Here is a 14,013-nt window from a genome sequence, read left to right as displayed (position 1 = left end):
AGCCATGCAGGCTGGTTCTGGGTTGATCCAGCAGAATGAAGTGGAACGAAGTCTAACCCAAAGGAGTTGCATGTATACTATGGCATGGGGCAGACAGAGGCAGATGTCCGCAATCAAGGTAGACGATGAAGAATTCTGGTATGTCGGCTGTATAGCCACGAACAAGCAGGATGAAGCGGGTGAGAATGTGACTTGGCAGACTGACATAATTATCTGGAACATGGGAGGACACTGGACCAATCCCGTTGTGTTCCGTGTATGTCCTGCCTGCTCCACACATGGGGGTCGGCAGGGATACCCACCCAGCTACACGCTATGTGGAAGGCCAGGCAACCATGAGCATGTTCTTGTCTTGGTCAGGATTTCGCGGATGGGAAAATTCTGATGGTAGCAACACCACGATGACGGATGGCGAGAGAGAGAGTGACAGCAGACAAATGAAGAGCAAAGTGGTCGGGAATGTTACCAGGAAAAACATAAAATGTAAAAAAATAAATAAAAAAGGAAATAACTCAATGTTGTCAAAAAAATATATATAGTGTTTACTTTGTTAAGAATTTAAGTTTTTAATTTGAGTATAACCTCTTAAACATCATCTTTGAGAGCCCGGGAACCGGCCGGTGGAAGATGGCTTGCTCTGGACTGATGCTTGGGATTGAAGGTCTGGTATTTAAGTAGTATTTAACTATACCAAGCAGACAGGGCAGAGTCAACCTGGTGACAGGCCGATAGGGCCGATAACATCAAAGAGTATAGAGCCGTATAGAACCAGTATGCTCAGTCTTGCAGTCTGCCCTCGAGCCACCATATCTGAACACCTGCAGAGGTCACTCATCTCTATAGTCCAGTGAGTGAGGTATGCGGCCATGCTTGGCTCAGGGAGGTGGGCGCCCCTGCCATGCATAGCCCTTTTATTTATTTTATTTTTTCCATATTTACCCCTTTTATCTCAATTTAGTCATTATGCCAGTTATGTGGCCTTTTTGTTTCTGTGAACAAACCACTGTTTTATAGCAGTTTGGGCAGTTCTGTGCTATCGTTCTTCACGAAATTCGTTATGATTTTCTCGATCCTTTTTTTTTTTTGGCCACGTCAAAGAAATTGCATTTCCATACATGGAGTCCGACTCTGGTTACACAACGTGATGATGTATAAGAGCGCCCCTCACTTCACAGAAGTGTGATTTTTATTTATTACTTGTCAAATAATTTCAGTCATCAATGTTTATATAGCTCATTGTGTATACTGCGTATAGCTTTTTTCTTTTTGGGCTTTTTAGGCGTATAGCTTTTTTCTTTTTTGGCTTGCAGCTATATTTATGATTCAAGGTTCAAGGTAGCTTTATTTTGTCTCCCGAGGAAGACATTTGTCTCAGACAAGGACCCGCCGCATCCATGCCCGTGTCGCTGCAGAGCAGCGCCAGATTGTTTTTCTTAATTATCTTTTCTGTTTTGCATGTGTCTCTATATGGAGTTAACGTTACTCTAATAGACCCCCAGGTGTGGTGATAACATTCAAATAGCCTATGTCCTACCTGTGTATCTTTGGTGGAATAACACCATTTTAGTGACATCATAAACCTAACCCCTCCCACATTATCATACAACAACAGCTGTCGGCGAGGCTTAAGTTCAGGTGGGTGGTGCTAAGGTGAAAACCAGGTATACTTAATGAACTGGTGGGTGTGGCCACATAAAAACATAATTTTAACACTTTCTGTACACATGTTTTTAAATGATAATCATGTTTTAGTGGGGGTGATCACGGCACTCCATCTTTAAGATCCATTTCATCTCAATTCAGTCATTATGCCCTTTTTATTTTTATTTTTTTTCTTTCATAATTTAGTCATTATTAAATGACAGTCACTCCTTACCACACATTTCTGTGTTGAACCTATATGGGTCATGTGATAGTAGTTAAGAACACCCACCAGGAGGAGGTGCACTTACAGTAATATAGAATGGGACACAAGTGAAAGCTAAGACATATAAAGACATAATTTTTTATTTTATTTTATTTCATAATAGATGTTCAGGCCTGACCATCTAGCACTGATCACAGCACTATACGTCATGCAAAGTTTGTGACGGTCGTTTGCTGCCAGTCAAATCCGGATGCTACGTTGTGATGCCCATGGACCCAAGGTCCACCCATAAGGGCCGATTCATACTCGTATTTTACCGCTGTTTTGGCGCTGTAGTGCCGAAATTATTTCGGCTCGTCAGAAAATTTCAGTAGCACCAAAGAGCCAACTTTAGGACGGTCCCCGGCTCCCCGCCCCCCCCGAACCTCAAATGACGTCACATTGTAGGCTCTACAGAGCCGAACCGACTTTTATTCGGCTCTAAAATAGGAGCATGAATCGGCCCTAAGCCAGTTTGAACATACGGTAACCCTCAACATAGAGTTGAGTGGTCGTCGCTGGGGTCTATAGAACCAGGATTATTTTAATGGTCAATACATCGATTGTGTTCTGGCTTGGATCAACGGAACTAAAATAGTATAGGCCTACTATTTATTGGTATCACAAAGACAACTAATCTTTCCATGGTTTCAATCCATTTTTTCTTAGTTTTTGTTTACATCATTCTTTTTTATATTAACTAATGTTATACATTGTCATTCAAATATCATTTGGGGGCCCACTTGCAAATACACCCCCCCCCCACGGCCCACCAGTGGTCCCCGGCCCACAGCTTGAGGATCACCGGCTTAAAACGTAAAGGAGTGGGGCGTTCTCTTAAAATATTTCAGAAGACACTCAGTGATGTACAGTATGTGGTCACTTTAGGTTTATAGGCTTGGCTCAGGGAGGTGGATGCATGCCCCTGCCCTGCATAGCGCTGAGGTGGGTGTTCTTTTTTGAGGGACCCTCCAATGCCTGGCTGTGCGAGTGGGCTTTTGGCAGGCATGTCAACCTGGAGAAGTTGTTAGACTGCGACTGCCATTGAATGTCTATAGCTAGGAAGAAGCTGGTAAAACGATATCAAGCAGGCAGAGGTCATTGTGGTATCTGTATCAGTAGTCTTATGAAGTGAATGTTTCTCTGTGGGTGCTCTACCTTGTCAGTGGGTTGGCGGGCTCGGAAGCACCCACGGAATAGAGCGCCGCAGTCCCCGCCCCCTTTCAGAAAAGCGAGTGGCCCAGGAAGTGGAAGCCCCATGCATTCTCCCATCGGCACTTTTAATATAATTTATTTAAAGACGGTTACGCCGCGGACAAAGCCAATTCGGATCGTGACGAATCATGACAATGAACACAATATTTTGGGACGATCAAATCATTAGAAAGAAGAAAAGAAAGTCAGGAGACAACACTATTTGTTTTATTTTTCGTCTTATAAATTATTTGATCGGCCCAAAATATTGTGTTCATTGTCATGATTCGTCACGATCCGAATTATACATGTATAAATGACAGACAGACGTACAGACAGACGTACAGACAGACAGACAGACAGACCTTGAGCTCCCATTTCCTGTTCCTCTTCAATAACAGCAGTCTCGTCGTCTGAAAGCAACATCAGTTAAGATTATATATTTAGGACTGACTTTGACTGTTATCCTGGCGTCTAAACCAAGCAGTGTTGCATCTAAGCTGTAAGTGAGTATAGTTCAGACATACTTGCTGCAGATCTCACACAGAGAGTAACACAGAGCAGGACACTGAGGATGAGGATAGACTTCATGATGAAGATGATATGGATGGATACTTTCCTTTACATGAAAGAGAAGACAAAGCAGTCAGTGTATTTTTCTTGCATCTGACAACAGAACACTTGTATTACAACATTAATGTGAAGTATAATAGCAATACGAGAGAGAGAGTGTAGGTCTTACCTATGTCAGGTGAAGAGGTGAAGCCGTTCTCTTTATATACATATCTGAACCCTAAGCCTGCACGTGAATGAATGGACCATGACCATTTACTGCTGTTTTAAGATAATATCATTATCTTAAAACGTTGTCAACTATGCGTCTTTGTATTTGTGCATTTACTGCTGTTTTATTGCTTCCCGGTGGAAATATCCAGTTAATCTTAAATTTATCTTAATAAATGTTAATGTTAATAAATACTTCAATCAACTTATCCCCTGATAAGGGGCCCAGTTATAGAGCTTTTATAGTTTCCAGACAATCATTACAACATGAAACTGTATAGGTAGGTGGAATAAAGATATATTTTACTTCCTTATGGTATTTGTATTTGACATTTATTTTTCTTTATGACATTTCTGATTCATGAAGTACACCAAGGACAGTGCTGGAAAATAGACGAGAAAGATGACATTGGATACACATCACAAAACAAAAGTTGCGAAGTTTGCTCTAAACGTTTGACATGAAATTGAAACAGATCCAACAACATCAGCGTGTGATGTATTTCAACTGCATTTAATAATCCATTCTATCGGCTCCTGTTTAAGGTTCATGAGATGCAGTGTTGTAGTGCTACTTTTTGAAGTGGGGGGGGGGACACCCCATAAGACACATGCACGTGCATTTGTGTGCACTTGCGTGCACGTGCGCAGACACACTATTAAAACATGCAGACGTGTATAGTCTATTTAGGAACAGTGTTCACGATGCTTAATCGTATCCATAAAAGTAAATGACACGTCAAAAAACATGCACACAAAAAAAAAATCCCCCGCCCCTACACCACTGATGAGATCTTTTCACTTTGAATGGATACCTTGCATCTTGCGGGGTGTCCCCCCACTTCTAAATGGACAGTAGCACTACAACTCTGCATCTTGTGAACCTTTAACAGGAGCCGATAGAATGGATTATTAAATGCAGTTGAAATACATCACACACTGATGTTGTTAGATCTTTAGACCCTTTAGACTGTTTCAATTTCATGTCAAACGTTTAGAGCAAAACTTCCCAACTATTATGTTTTGTGATCCTATAAGTTGTATCCAATGTCATCTTTCTCTTCTATTTTCCAACACTGCCCTTGGTGAACTTCATGAATCAGAAAAAAACAAACAAAGTTCAAATAGTTATCATCAACACTAAACCATAAGGAAGTAAAATATACTGTTTCATAGCTGATTGTCTGGAAACCATAAATGCTCTATGACTGGATCCTTTGATCAGGGTGTTGTGCATACTTGCAAAGGTTGCAATTCAATGCCAGTCCCCAATAAAGCCTGAATAAAGAGATTACCAATTATCTGACAATTCACAAAAATGTACCTTTACTCAGCAGGAATTTTCATTCATACTCATCACACCAACATTCCAGACTTTTACTTTTCAACAACAGTCATATTTTCTGTCTAGATTATTGTAGTAGGAAAATCGGGTAAAAATGAAATATAAATAATAAATCAGAATAAAGCTAAATTCTTGCATTGCTATAACACTTATTTATAATATAACAAATGTGTAATTAATGTAATAAGATTAATTGGTTTGTCTTCATATGTAGTTAGAGGGGACTGCAAGAAAAAAATGCACTGACTGCTTTTCTCTGTCTTGTATCAGAAAAGTATCCATCCCTATTGTTATGATCTGATCGCCCATAGTTGTGTACTTGTACGTGAATACATAATGTACTTCATATGTATTGTGTACTGCCTGAACTGTAACCTACTTTATAGTTAGCTACTGGAGACATCTCAGACAGCAAGGTCAGCTTGCTGCAGTTAGCTGGTTGTTATGTCTCAAGTGATGTTGTCACGTCATTAGGATCCAGCTATATACGGTATATCTCTGTCTGTGTGTGTGTGTGTGTGTGTGTGTGTAATAACCTTTGTGAACCCTTAGTGTCTTGTGTCCCGTTATTTGTTCTCCCGGGCCCGTCGCCGCAGTCGTCGTACCAAAGGAATAATTCAACTGGATTGTCACACACACTACCAGTCTGTCAGAACCACACACCACCCAGCCTGCACACACACTACCAGTCTGCCAGAACCACACACCACCCAGCCTGCACACACACTACCAGTCTGCCAGAACCACACACCACCCAGCCTGCACACACACTACCAGTCTGTCAGAACCACACACCACCCAGCCTGCACACACACTACCAGTCTGTCAGAACCACACACACCACCCAGCCTGCACACATACTACCAGTCTGTCAGAACCACACACCACCCAGCCTGCACACACACTACCAGTCTGCCAGAACCACACACCACCCAGCCTGCACACACACTACCAGTCTGTCAGAACCACACACCACCCAGCTGCACACACACTACCAGTCTGTCAGAACCACACACCACCCAGCCTGCACACACACTACCAGTCTGTCAGAACCACACACCACCCAGCCTGCACACACTACCAGTCTGTCAGACTCAGAACCACACACCACCCAGCCTGCACACACACTACCAGTCTGCCAGAACAACACACCACCGAGCCTGCACACACACTACCAGTCTGTCAGAACCACACACCACCGAGCCTGCACACACACTACCAGTCTGTCAGACTCAGAACCACACACCACCCAGCCTGCACACACACTACCAGTCTGTCAGAACCACACACCACCCAGCCTGCACACACACTACCAGTCTGTCAGAACCACACACCACCCAGCCTGCACACACACTACCAGTCTGCCAGAACCACACACCACCCAGCCTGCACACACACTACCAGTCTGTCAGAACCACACACCACCCAGCCTGCACACACACTACCAGTCTGCCAGAACCACACACCACCCAGCCTGCACACACACTACCAGTCTGTCAGAACCACACACCACCCAGCCTGCACACACACTACCAGTCTGTCAGAACCACACACCACCCAGCCTGCACACACACTACCAGTCTGCCAGAACCACACACCACCCAGCCTGCACACACACACTACCAGTCTGCCAGAACCACACACCACCCAGCTGCACACACACTACCGGTCTGCCAGAACCAGACGAGGGTCCATTTAGAATTCTATTATCATCTTCATCATGAAGTCTCTCTTCATCCTCAGTGTTCTCCTCTATGTTCAGGCTTATGGTCTCTTGTACGTTTTACTAACATGTCACTGTGATAACAATCTGGGAAAATGAATTTTCCCGTGGGGGCACCGCCTGTGTCCACAGGTCCAGTGCAGCTAATACCTTAAAACATATTCAAGTCATAAATAAAATAATGTCCAGTAAAATGTATAACTAACGGTTAAAGTATTTAGCAATTTGGTGAAAGCCAGTCTGGGTGCTTCTAATAATACAATTCCAAATACACAAAAGAGAGCTATAGGCTAAGAGGGCATTTACACCAAAGCCTAAAGACAAGATGCTGTAAATTGGAAAGAACAGAGGCCAATTTAAAAACGTGCAAAAAAAAGGGTCTCTAGGAACGGTCTGAGGTCAAAGTCAATACAAAGATGATATACAATACAAAGACGCATAGTTGACAACGTTTTAAGATAATGATATTATCTTAAAACAGCAGTAAATGGTCATGGTCCATTCATTCACGTGCAGGCTTAGGGTTCAGATATGTATATAAAGAGAACGGCTTCACCTCTCATCACATATCTACCTGATACCTGACATAGGTAAGACCTACACTCTCTCTCTCGTATTGCTATTATACTTCACATTAATGTTGTAATACAAGTGTTCTGTTGTCAGATGCAAGAAAAATACACTGACTGCTTTGTCTTCCCTTTCATGTAAAGGAAAGTATCCATCCATATCATCTTCATCATGAAGTCTCTCCTCATCCTCAGTGTCCTGCTCTGTGTGGCTCTCTGTGTGAGATCTGCAGCAAGTATGTCTGAACTACTCACTTACAGCTTAGATGCAACACTGCTTGGTTTAGACGCCAGGATGACAGTCGAAGTCAGTCCTAAATATATGTAAGAATTGTAATAAGAAACACAGCTTTTAATTTTTTTTACCTTTAGTTGGAACATTGGAAGCTACAGAAGAAGAATACATTCAGCCTTATGTCTCTGGTAAGTCTACTAACATGACATGTAATGTGATGAAATGTATTCATTGTATTGGAATCAAATGTCAAACTGCATTATCTGAACACTAATGTGAGTTTTCGTTTCTATTTATTCTTCTATCAGTGGAAGCTGAAAGTATAGCCCAATTCGAACTTGCTAACCCTCAAGGTAAAAAGGAAAAATTCAAAGGATTCCATTCATAGAATCGTGTGATGTTTGCGTCATCATTGTGGTGAAGTATGAAGTATTAAAGCAATCTTAACTGATGTTGCTTTCAGACGACGAGACTGCTGTTATTGAAGAGGAACAGGAAACAGGAGCTCAAGGTCTGTCTGTCTGTCTGTCTGTCTGTCTGTCATGCATGTAAATATTGAATCATAACAATGTCTTAATGTGTGTCCAGGTTATTTCTTCATGTGTCCCTCTGGTTGGACCAGATACAGTGGCAGCTGTTACATGTTTGTGACCTCCGGCAAATCCTGGTCCAATGCAGAGGTAAACCCTTTAAACGGTTATTGAGGGGCGCTAGCTGCTATGTCCAGCTTTGAGGGTGCATGGTAACACTAACGTTGTCCCAACACAAACATTGAATGCCATTGACAATGGAATTGAATTGAATTGACAATGAATGGCCATTTTGTGTTTGTGTAAACACAAACATTGAAGACAAAAGTGAGGACGCAAATTGTGATTGGCCGGAATGAGACGATGTATACGTTGATGAGAGCGCCCCTCACTTCACACTTTGTAAAAGTAAAAGCATGAGTAAAACCAAGAGTAACTAATTGACTTGAATAACTTTATGAAAATGATTTGTTAAAAGTTAAAACATTAACTTGAATGGGTTTCCATCATGAGGAATTTAATATTATGACCTTAATTACATTTTAGCCAATTCATGAAAAATGTAAGTGTCTCTCTCTCTCTCTCTCTCTCTCTCTCTCTCTCAGGCCTACTGTGCCAGTCTGGGTGCTTCTCTGCCATCTGTCCACAATGTGTGGGACTACACCTTCCTCCAGGAATTAACAATGAAATATGGATACAGCACAGCCTGGATAGGAGGTCTCTACTTCCAGGTCAGGCTTTATTAAGCTACTCATTAAATCAAGGCTTACGTGAATGAATCATTGTCACATTTAGTATGACTTCCATGTTATCAAGCAGAATTTATATTATAATATAGATGAATATTTGTTCTCCCCTCTCCATCGATCCGAACATGTCCCCCAACTAAGTGACATAAATGTGTTGTATTGACTTTACACTGTACCTGTGTGTGTGCAGGGCTGGAAGTGGGTGGACCAGACCCGGGTTGACTACAGCAACTGGAACTCTCAAAACAGTGTCAGCGCATACCAGTGCATGTATCTCAACAGCCGGGGTAAGACAAGACACAGTTCCACTATGGTCTGGAAAGTGTAATTAAACTGTGGGAGTTGTAGACTAGAAATACAATAGAATACTTGCATTGGCAATTTTAAAATCACAACAGTGTCACCAATCAAAAAACACCAACATGCATAAAGGCTTGTTCCCATTGTTTGTGTGGTGCTGTTCCGCAGCCTACACTGACATTCAGAGGACTGGTAATCACAAAGCGTTTTGGACTATGGCCTGACTCACACGTGCACAACAGATTGATGTATGCTTGTTGTATGAGACTTATTGACTGATGCAAGCTCACAATGCATTTCCAATGGGAGTCACATGGTTTGACACAACATTTGTGTTGTATGAGGGGGCCGAAAGCCATACAACACAAATGCTGTGTCAAACCATTGGAAATGCATTGGGGCAAGATGTAAACAAACCCTTTCATACATCTAGCATGCATCAATGTTGTATGCTAGATGCGAAGGTGTGAGTGAAGCCTATGTGTTCTGCAGTAGTTTACATTGACCTGCTTATTTATTTATTCTTCTTTTGTTTTAGCGGGCTGGTCCAATCAGAATTGTGCCACTACTTATCCTTCCATCTGCATGAGGAGTCCAGACAGCTGCTGATGAGGAAGAATGGATACAAATACAATGTGTTCTATTGTGTGGACTGTTGAACAGATCATTTTCAACACACATGATGTAGATATGATGTTGATACACTACAATCATTACCGAGTCCTTACACATAGTCCACATATGCTTTTGTTGAAATTGTCTCGAGGACTCTCAACTCAATAACTTAATTTGTATTTACAGATTGTCATAGTTACAGTGTAAGGGAGTTTGAGTTGTTTTTGAAACAAACATGGTTAATCTCTGTAATATAAATATGTATTTCTTCCATTAAAGTACATCAATAAAATGTAATGAAACATATTTTTGTACAATAAAGAATTCTTAGAATTATAAAATGCTGTTCCGTGTCATTCCTTTATAACATAAAAGTGAAATGTGAACAGTTACAGGGAGGAGTTCATTTTGGCATTTTTTTATACTTTCCTTGGATTCTTATGAATTTTGATATGTTCGACATAATTATGAAACAAAAATAGTTTCGGTTGCAATTTGAGGTTAAACCCTAGATTGCCTGCACTATTAACTGTAGTTCACATAATGACATGAATGAGCCAAAGTCGTGTTGCACACGTGTTTCACACACTGACAATAGTCTTGTCAGCCATGAATGTCTTTGAAACAAGCGTTTTAACAGTGCATGCTTGAAGCTGCTGCAGTCTGACAGACAACCTTCACACACACACTGCTGTGACACAACTGCTGTGTTTTGCCATCAGAACGATGTCTACATGTAATTTATTTATGCCACATCTATGACAGGTCATAGGAACTAGGGGATTCAAAAATATGCAGTCTCATTCAAACCTGTAAAAACTGAAGATTTGCTAAAATAACTCATCGCCCTTCACACAACAAAGGCCATGCCAAATGGACATGACGGTCTCCATTGCTCCCATAATTAGCCCTTCACTAAGTCCCTCCCCAAGCCATCCTTGTCCAATAGACGAATAGTATTTCAATAGGTGCACGCTAACCCCTCCTACACAATAGATAGCACAATAGAAAATTGGAAAGAAAAAAAAAAGGAAAAAAAGTGTTTTCTTAATTTTATTTTTTTATCATTTAAAAAATAATGTCTGTAATTCACTTAATTTACAACAACATGTTGGGAAAGTTTGAGAGCAAGAGTGTCTGTCCTGTTGTCTGTTTTTATTGTCTGTAAACTCATTGTTTAACGGTTTAGTTTTTTCATGTTTATCACACTTATGTCTTTTTTATTATGTATTGTACGTGGAACATTTACATTGCCTGTTATTTTTTTCATTTTATTTAACTGAACTAAATGTTTTGCATTTATTGCTATTCTGTACACCATGTTGATGAATACATAGGACCACAATCGAAACCCCAGTACTTTTGGCGTTAACGTCTGACTGTACCACGAGCCGTTCACATTTCTGACCATTAAAAGTATTCAATCAATAAGGGGATTGTGACGTACCTGTCATATCTGTGGCCTGCTCTACAGGCTCCGCTTTGACCATGGTGCTCAGTGGTGGCTGCTCCTCGTCTGCCACCTCCAGAGAGACCGAGCCCATGCCCTCAGAGGAGGTGGAAGGCTGGGGCTCCATGACAGCCACAGAGGAGGAGGTGGAGGAAAGGCTGAGGCACCATCACCTCCTCCAAGACCAGGTCCAGTTTCTTCACAGAGGCAGTCAAGTTGCTGCGTCTCCCCTTGGAGAACCTACAAAAACAAGAAAGTAGTTTTTTAAACTTTTACACTTTCATAGTTTTCCAGAACCACACACACACACACACACACACACACACACACACACACACACACAAGTTAATAAGGTGGGATCTAGACGCATGGATCCAAATCCTGAGTTACAATTTGTGAAACAGTATGAAAGGATCACTCCAGACCAAAATACCAACTAAACAAATCCCACAACAATGACACAAACCAATAACCATAAAAATGGACATTCACCTTGTGCCTCTCCAGCTAGGTGCTAACTTGTTACCAGGTGTCCCAATATCATGATGTCACTTGACCATGTCATTCTCCAGGAAATCAATAATTAAAATCTGGCAGTCCATTTCCATTTCATTTGTTATTTAATTTGTCTGGACTCACTTGATCCCTTTGGTGTTCCATTTCATCCTGTTGGTGAGGTTAGGCTTAGCCTTCAATGATCATGGTTTGGAGCACATGGGGAAAAAACATTTTCTCTCTGACTGATGCTGGGCTCTCGCCCGCCTAGTGGCGAAAAATAAAACTTCTGGGAACTCAGATTAATGCTGGGCTGTCTTTATCAGTCAGTATGGCTCTGGTGAGCGAGCAGCTTCCTGTTTGCCCACATAGCCTTTCAAAATAAAAGCTTTTCATCCCTTTAATTCCGGGGTCCGTTACATTTAGACTCTACGAGAGTCTAAATGTTTGTGCTATGTTGTTAGCTTAGCTTAGCAGCGTTTACTTTAGCTAACTACTAAACTCGTTAAAAAACGACGTTACCTTTTCGGGAATTGGAACGGAAACCTTACAAATAGATTATTTTTGTCTGTTTGCTCTACTCGTTTCCTCCACTCCCCAGACAGTGCCAGTGGTCTGAAAGTGAATTTAAACGGAGAACGCCGACTCTCTATGAATCACATCCACCCAATCATAGTGCTCCGTGGAATGAGGTCTCTCACGAACCCCGCCCCTCATTGACTGATGTCCATGACCAACGGGGAGGAGATTTCCTCCCTGTGGACCAATGGGAAACCGCAGGATTCCAAGGCTGATGATTGATTGATTGATTGATTGATTTTTTTTATTCACAGTTAGTAGAATGGGTACAGTTCAAACGAAAGTACAGGTAAATACAAATGGATAAAACCAGAAAATCCACTTGTTTACATATAGGGAGGGGCCTTCATTATAAATTCATCAGAACATTTAAAGATGTACAAATATACTTAATATACTAAATAAATAAAAAATAACAAAAGGGAAAATGTGTACAATATGACACCTGTGTGAAGTGAGGGGCGCTAATATATTAAAGTATAACTCATGTTGATTAGGTGATGTAATGGTGATGTAAAACAAACGGTGCCAACAAAAACATTAAATGCCATTAACAATTAAGAGACAATGTGACATAATGAGTTACAAAAGGACGTAGGTTTTCCCTTCATTGTCAATGGCGTTTATTAAACAAACATTGAACTAAAGACAAACATTAAACCTATATAGGCCCTTCAACAGGGGCGCTTTGGTGCACTGTCCGCCAGATGGCAGACACGCTTGCTTGCTTGCTTGCTTGCTTCACATTACAATCACATTTGTTTCACAGATGCTGCTGTGAATCCATACCACCCCTGGCAGAGTCAGGTTAAGGAAAGTACAGTTCAATTGATACAGGGTCTGCTATAAGAGGATTTAAAACCCAAGAAAACCTATGGCTTGTTTCCATTGTGGTCCTTTATTCAATTCATCAGAGAATTAGAGAGTAGAGACTAGGTTACTACTCAATAAAGTGAGTTGAACTTTATATCTGCCTTTGCTTTTGGCTTTGGGTCCTATATCTGTTTGGTGACTGAATTATTACTTACGCAAGCAGAGCGCGCAAGTACTGCAATCGGCTGGGTATGTATGTCTGTGTTGTCCACCGGCCAATAAGGGACCACCATTCTTGATGACGTAACTAAGGTATGTATGTATGTATAGGTATGTATGTATGTAGCCTTGCGTTGCGATACTAATATACTGAATATACTCGAAAGACTGTTCATTTAACTCTCAGAATTACACAGGATTTTACTGTGCGAGTGGAGTTTGTGACCTTTTGCTTTCAGTGGTTTATAAAACCACAGAATGCAAAAGTGTAAAGTTAAGACATACTGTTGAAAAATAATTAATTCAGAAATAATCCTGCTTTGCACACACAATTATCCATTAAAACATTTATTAAATCATGTAAAAAATCATTGAGAGTAGAAAGTGCAATCTAATTAGGACAAAGACATAGATCAACTTCACGACCTTCAAAAAATTGAAAACAGGAAACAATAGAGGGTATGTGCATGCATAAAGTGAGTGGCAAATCGAGTGGCAAAGTTAGTTT

The sequence above is a fragment of the Protomyctophum bolini genome (assembly GCF_963924005.1).
Source record: "Protomyctophum bolini genome assembly, chromosome: 3".
NCBI lineage: Eukaryota > Metazoa > Chordata > Actinopteri > Myctophiformes > Myctophidae > Protomyctophum > Protomyctophum bolini.
This window is presented reverse-complemented; position numbering follows the sequence as displayed.